At 31.7% G+C, this 7,596-nt stretch overlaps 1 long non-coding RNA gene across 1 annotated transcript; it reads left to right on the top strand.

Moving 5' to 3' along the window:
- The first annotated feature begins 202 nt into the window (after positions 1–202).
- LOC149933950 (uncharacterized) lies at positions 203–965 on the top strand. The gene is made up of 4 exons (XR_016482318.1): positions 203–287; positions 353–422; positions 571–785; positions 908–965. It is a non-coding gene; the product is annotated as an uncharacterized LOC149933950 (long non-coding RNA).
- Positions 966–7,596: the final 6,631 nt, after the last annotated feature.

Below are 7,596 nucleotides of genomic sequence, written 5' to 3'. Positions count from 1 at the left end.
CGATTTTTAAAGCCGTAAGTTTTTCATTTCTTTTTGAATTCGTTGTTCCATTGTTTAAAAACTTATTTTTTTATTAAATTATTTAGATTGGAAAAGGATGTTCTGAAGATTTTTAAGTTTTGGAAAATTTGAAAAAAGAATTTTATGCTTTGAAAGGATTTGTGGAGTCTACTTTAACTTTTGGAAGGATTAAATTGTTGACCCCCATCCCAAGCCCAACATGCTCACAATATTTCCTAAACATTTTTTTTCTTTGGAGTTGGAAATATCCGAAATGTTTCTGAAAAGTAAAAATTGGCTTTTTAAAATGGTCTATACAACAATATATATAAAAATTAATATTTCCTTGTAGTTTCAAATGTCAAAGTGATAAAAGCAACGCAAGTAATGACACAAAACAAGATAAAAGAAAATTTAGTGAGGTAATTTTTTAGGCACCATTCGAAATCATGGTTGTTAATAGTAATTGTAATGGTTAAAACTATGCCACAAGTAAGGCTAGCCATACTTTCCCATGGGTTTTTCAAGGAAAACTCAATATCTTTTGTAGCTTGTTTATTTTTTTTTCAGACATGAGGAATTTGGTGTGGGTATGGGTTTAAACCCATGTGTTTAACAACGAAGCATTTAAAGTGCTTGATAAAATGGTATTGAGTTTGTCAGGTGGTGAAGAGCTTACGTTTAATGTTACACAAAATGTAAGTGGACCAGAAGAAAATCAGCAAACTGAAGCCGTATATCCTTCATTGGAGTGCATACTTCAAATTTTAAAAGAAGCAAGGAGAGTACGTATTGTGTCTTCTAAGTTTGAAGTAAATGCCATTGTTTTCCACACAGTGACTTTCATGAAGTTGAATTCTCCATTGATCACCTAGTTGTGAATAAAATATAAAATTTCTTTCTTTAGGCTAGTCATCCGATGAATCCAAGGTTCAGTCGTGCAATGCGTCCCAATTTTAGTCAAGACAGTGCAGTACCCATGGAACTTTACGGCCACTTTAAAACGATATCACCTCATTTTTTAGACCAAAAGGAATACACTGCCATGATTTAGTTTAAAGCAATTCCCCCTATGGCACTGTAGGTCATACTTATCTACAGTGCCAGGGGTTGATTTTTTTAAAACTAAATCATGCAACAGTATCCATGCATGTTTGTTACAAAACATTTGTATTAAAAATATTGTGAGTTTTTAATTTAAACCCAAATCCGGTTTGTTTGATATATTTAAAAACCCAAATAGGTTATAAACTAATAAATGTTTTTTAATAAAATATTTCCCATAAATTGATTTAATAATTATATAAGTATATATTTCCTATATCTGTAAAGCTGTCACTATAGTGTAAAGAGATGTATAATCAGGAGTTCATAATATCACTATGGAAAGTGTTCACACTACTGCTCATAATAGTGTGAAACAAGTATTATCCTCTAAGCTTCGGTATAATGCTTCGTCTATGTATCCGTAGTTTGTAGGGCATTTAAGACGGGCAAGGCTGAGAACTCATTAATTTAATATTTGGTGTGGTGCCCTTAAAAAAGATGCGTATATAGTAGCTGCAAAAGTAATGAATGGCTTATTTTCCAAATTTAAAAAAAGTTGTTTAGAAACCTATAGTCTTCTGATGGAATCTGTTTTTCAATTTGAGTCTTCTGCATGGCATGTCATATAATTTTATTTTTTGTACTGTATTATTAACCTTACTTAAAGGGCAACATAAGTAGCCACGCAGGGGGGTAAATTATATTATAGATAAACGGAACCACTATCTGCTATATAGCCTTAACCTCTATATAAAAAGCAGAACCGTATTTGCCAAATTTATTTTGTATAAATGCGCCACTCGCGGTTCTTATGCGATAGCTAAATCCTTGCATTCTGAGGAAAGTGAAGTTTTCGAAGTTACCAAGAAATCGGATCCTTTATAGAAAAGAAATTTAATAAAACTAAGATAAATAATATTATTCTGTCGGCTTATAATGATTTGGAAATTGTTAAGGGAGACTGGATATAGGACCAAGTGTGTGAGGCTAGCCGCAGAGAAAACCGTGTTCAAGGCCTAATATTACAACCCAATTGAAAATATTCAATTAGCAAATAATTTTTTCCAAAACATTGTTAAATTGAAAATATCAACATCAAATTCTCGGAAACTAATTCAGTTCTATTCTCCATAAATACATTTTCTCCATTACAGGCCATGGCGGACGAGCAGGAGGCAAAAAAAAGGGGTAAAATATAAGCGCTAAAAAAATGTTTAAATTGTAGTTTATTTTAAAATTAGAGTTATTTAAATATTTCTATAAATTAGACAATTTTAAATTTATCTTTTGTCAAAACAAAATCATTATTTCTAAAAATTAATATACCTGTTTGATAAATATAACAAATTTAATAATTAGCCATTAATACAATCAATTTCCAAATGCACGAAAATTATTTAACAATTATTATATTACTTTATAATAAAATTAATGAAAAATGATCTGATAAACTTTAAATCTGTTTTCAAAATTCACAAAGAGTTATTAAATTTAACATGGTACAATTTAAATTTCTTTAAGTTGATTGTATGATTTCAATTCCAATATGTAAGAGTATTTTTACACTAATTTTAAAATTACTCCATATTGAAAAAGATTATTAAGTTAATGTGCTTCTTGGAAGTGATGGAAGTAGAAAGATTTTTTTAGATGTTAAATATGAAATTAACTCGCTTAAATATCTTTTTAAATATCACAATTTTTGCATTTATAATTGATATTTCTAGTGAACATATGTTTTGAATGCAGTCATGATGGTGATCATACGGCGTGACATTTGAGTCGGGGTCGGGGACAAAAAAAAAACCCGAAAAACCAGGTTGGGTTGGGGTTTTTTGGAATTTTCACTTTTAAGCGATTTCTAATTACAAAATTGACGAGAGTAGTCGCATCGCTTCAGCGGCCGACTATTTAAAAGTTAAACCATAAGTGTATAATGTTCCATAAGTGTGACACTTTCTATTCTTCACGTGTAAAAAATTTACTGACAAAACACACTGCATTACGGCCTTCGTCGCTGTTTTGCGTCCACTTGCTAACAGGTCACACGTAGCCTTTGCCAGCTCCTCGCAAGGGGATATTTTCTTCTCGTGATGACATCACTTCATTACTAGCTCTCAGTAAAATATTTTCCAAAGTGACAATCTTATGGAACAATAATATAGAATTATGGTAAAACCAAAAACGAAATCACTGTGAACGAGAGGAGAGTGTGGAGCGACCTTTGTACCTTCGAACGAGAGAAGTCGCTGTGAAAATAGACTGGCTTGCCCCATCCTTCTCCGTTTTGGTTTTAGGCTGTAGCTAAGCACTCAGACTAAAAAAAACCGAACCCAAAAATTTGGCAACCCGACCCGGGTTGAAAACCCAGGGATCCCCGACTTACTGGGTCGAGGTCCCCGTACAATCACTAAGTCATTAAATAAAACATCACACCACTTCAATCACTGTTTTGTACTATTTAAAAGATGGATAAAAGTTAAATATTTTCAGAGTATTATAGCTACCACTTAAAAAAAATTGTAGTATAATCAGTAGTGGTGCTAAGCTTTCTGCATTTGGCTATGACTTTTGGTAGCTGTCAAACCTTATATGCTTTGAAAAAAAATGTGGTGGAACCCTCCATAACTCAACTACGGAATATACTACACCGTACTAAAAATATAAGTTCCTTTGGTTAATATATTATGAGTATAAATTTGAATATTAACAAATGTAAAATGAGAGCTATTAAAAACAAGTTAAGTGTAAACTGCTAAGAATTGAGCCTTATACGTGAGTTACATTAAATTCAATAATTTTTTGAGTTATTTTAAAGATACTGTCCAACCACGCACAACACAAAAAGTGTTACTGGTATTTTCAGTCTTTGCTGTGTAATGAAAAATACTGTATAATATTAATGATGATATCGCATTAGAAATCAATAAATCCATAAATATTTGTGAAACATGGATGTAATTTTGCAATACTGGTAGATGCTGTTGACCCAAGAAATTTCTAAGTTCCATTATTTATAGTAATCAGCTTGATGGTGATTTTAATTTAATTGTTATTTGCACCCTGTCAATAGATTTCAGTAATTTAGCATCTTTTGATTGAAAAATAAGTTGAGCTTCAGATAAAGTTTTGGGTTGGCTTTCTTTTCTCATCTCAAGTCTTTTTGCTTAATTCAGCACTTGAACAGTCAGCTAACCAGAATACAAGTTCCCTTCAAAAAATTCCCTTAAAATAAAATAAAAAGTTAATTCAACTAAATGTTGTAAAGTTTGAGACTAGAAAGTGAAGAATTACCTTATCAACTTTGAATCATTTCTGAGGTCCAGCGACTATACAAAATGAAAGCGTGATAAGAAAATGCCGCTTGCAAAGAAGTTGAGGATGTTTTCACACAAATTTTGATCTTTCCAACTTGGGTCCTAATCAGTCCAATTGCCTGCCTTGTTAAAATCACCACAAAACATAATACCTAGGTGGCTTTATAAATATTCACAATTAAAATTTGCGTGGTTAACCAAATATAATACATGTGGAAATAGTTACAAAAATAACAACCAAAATAACTTATAAAATCATGAAAATATCTAGCCCTGTTAATATCCATCATTAAAAAAGTTCACAATTAAAAAATAAGAAGCACACTAACTAAGTAATAAAACTTGAAATGTATTAAAGTGCATTTCTGGTTATTACCTAATGATTTATGGTGTAAAATATTTTTTATGTTTATTATGGTGTAAAATATTTTTTTTAATGTTTGGGAGATTTTCACCGTACTATTTTGCGTAAGTTTTCAATTATTTACTCTACTTTGAGGTTTAATAAATTTATAATAGTTAAAATGCACATTTTAATAACCTAACCCAAATATCATAAAAAAAGGGATAACTTGTTTCGCTAAATTAAATCTAGATTTAAACTGACTGGGGGGAAAAATAATAACTTAACAGGGTAAAGATAACTAAATATGACAAAAAACTTTAAAAAAAAACTAACAAAAAACAGAAAAATGAACTCAATAAATTTCATTGTTATTAGAGTAATTAATTTCTCCCACCAGCAAGCTATATGACTTTTCCACAACTATGAATTTTTGAAATATTTTAAAACACTTACTTTGCTGGTTTATTGAAAATTTTTGCCATTAATGTTTCTTTTCGTGATGACAAATGTTTTTAGTCCACCAAATTCTGTATATAGAAATAAAATGTAATGGTATTTTAATCATACTTTTATAAAGTCAAACTTTTACTCATTTATTTTTACCTATGACACAAAAGAGTTAACGTTAGAATCCATCCAGTTACTTGTTTGACTTTCAATTGGACTATAATTGATTGTGAAATATTTCTGAAAGTTCAATAATTCGTTTATTAACTTCTGCGAAATATTCAGTTGTTTCAATAACTTTATAATAATGTATAATAGGATAAACAACATCTTCAACTAATTCAGATACATGGCTCAAAATATACACCAACCATTTTCTAAAGATTAAAGTACTGTCTGGAATTTCAGTTTTCCTCGCAGTTAAAACACCCACTAAATAACATATTATAAATATGCCACAATCATTTGAACCTAGGTTTTGTTTTGGGCTGTCAGAACTACAGGCGCATGTCCATTCGCTAGCATCAAATGGTATTTTAGCTATATCACAAGCAAGCATGGCGAAACACATTAGAGTTTTAAACTGATAGGTTAGCTGTTCTGGCTTCATTTGCAATCCATCCATAGTAAAAATTTTCTTACCCTTCAAATAAATTAAACCAAGTATCCAATGACTGGAATTCAATGAAGGTTTTTCAGGTACCAAGACAACTATAAAATCCTTTTTTTCTACTTCATTATCTTGAAGGTAGTTATAACAGTATTGGTAATAGTTATTTGTTGTTTTTAATTCTATTATTTTTGACAGAAGCCTTCCACATGCCTCATAAGGTATATAAAGGACCTTTTCTGTCAAATCAAGTCTACCAATTAAAATTTTAATTGCGTAATCAATGGAAATATTTCCTGCCCAATTTGAAGGTTTTAACCTTCGCAAGGCATTGTTTTTATCAAATCTGAGTCTTTAACAAATTTATAGCAATCAAAATCTAATCTCCACTTAGAATCATCATCTTTGAACTCGATTCTTTTCGCCACAACTGGGCGTTTAGTCCTTTTAGACCTGGGCAAAATTTCATTCCACTCGCTAGGTCGTTTGGCAAAATAGACAGTGGGATTTGTCACACTAAGATTTTCAGAATTCTCATTGTTTACTTCATTGGATAATACACCAAGGTTATCACTTTCTTTGAGAAATTCATCTATCTCACCCCAGATGCTATCGTACACAACATCTTATTGTTCTACTATTTCTGGCGAGTTACAATTTCTATCCATGGAATACACCTTTCCATCTCTTTTTATAATGGAAACATCGTTGCTTTGCTGGTTTAGGCCAGTGACATTATAGTCTACTTCATCTTTTCTAGGCTTGCGACGACCTGAGCGATGAGTTTCTTTGAGTAAATATGTCATACTACAAGATTTTTTCTCACTCTCCAATTTTTTCTTATTATCCAACATTTGCATTTGCACAGCTAAAAGATGTTCACATTGCACTTTATTACACGAACAACTATTTTTCCGTATGTTTACAACACATTGGTTTTTATTTATTGCGCTTTGAACCAAATACACTTGCATAGTTGGTACATAGGTGATGTATTTGTTTTGCACAATTAAAGAAGCCAAAAACTTAATAGAGTTTGAAGGTTTATAGGAGACTACATTAATCGAACATTGGCTAAGTATTTCACGCATTAATTCCTCGTAAGGCAAATCAGCGTAAGATGGAAGATCCAAAAGTAATTGAAATTGGTGTACCGGTAATTTAACTTTTGGGGTATAATTCCCCAAATGTCTGTGAGCACGATTACTTTCGCTAAGGAAAACATAAGTTTCATGAAGGGTACGAGTGATAATCACATCCTTACTAATTCCATTCTTTGTAGAAGGCAAACGACTTTTAAGCTTACTGTTATAACTTTCAGCCTGGTTGCTTGTTACTGTGTTATCGTTAAAAACGGCAAAACGTTTTGTTGTTTTCCTGATTGTTCGAGTTTTCAGATCAGTCTTGAGATGTTGGACAACGTAATCTGCAAAGTCTTTTGGTCAGTTTCTCACAAAACCAGCGTAGATATTTTCCAATTCTTCATCCGTTTCGCTCTTAATTATATCTTTCAGAAATTCATCGTAGACAATCTTCTCCCTTATGCTAGCTTTAAGCGTGTCAAGGAAACGTTTCATATTCTGACGAATGTGGTTGGTGCAAAATCGCACATTATTGAAAGCATTTTTACAACTCTTTAAAACAGCAACTACAATGCCTATTTCTCTGTCTAACACAATGGGAACGTTAACTCCCCATTTGTCATATTCCAGTAAGGGGATGACGAACTCTTTCCACACGAATTCGTGATCATCCTTGTACCTTTTTTGGTGCAGAGCAAATATAACAGGAAAAATATCATTGCTAGCGAGTTCGGTGTTTCGCATTAC

This window comes from Leiobunum rupestre, chromosome 7, assembly GCF_980474605.1.
Source record: "Leiobunum rupestre chromosome 7, qqLeiRupe1.1.hap1, whole genome shotgun sequence".
NCBI lineage: Eukaryota > Metazoa > Arthropoda > Arachnida > Opiliones > Sclerosomatidae > Leiobunum > Leiobunum rupestre.
The sequence above is the reverse complement of the archived record's forward strand: the minus strand, read 5'-3'. Positions and strand labels throughout refer to the sequence as shown.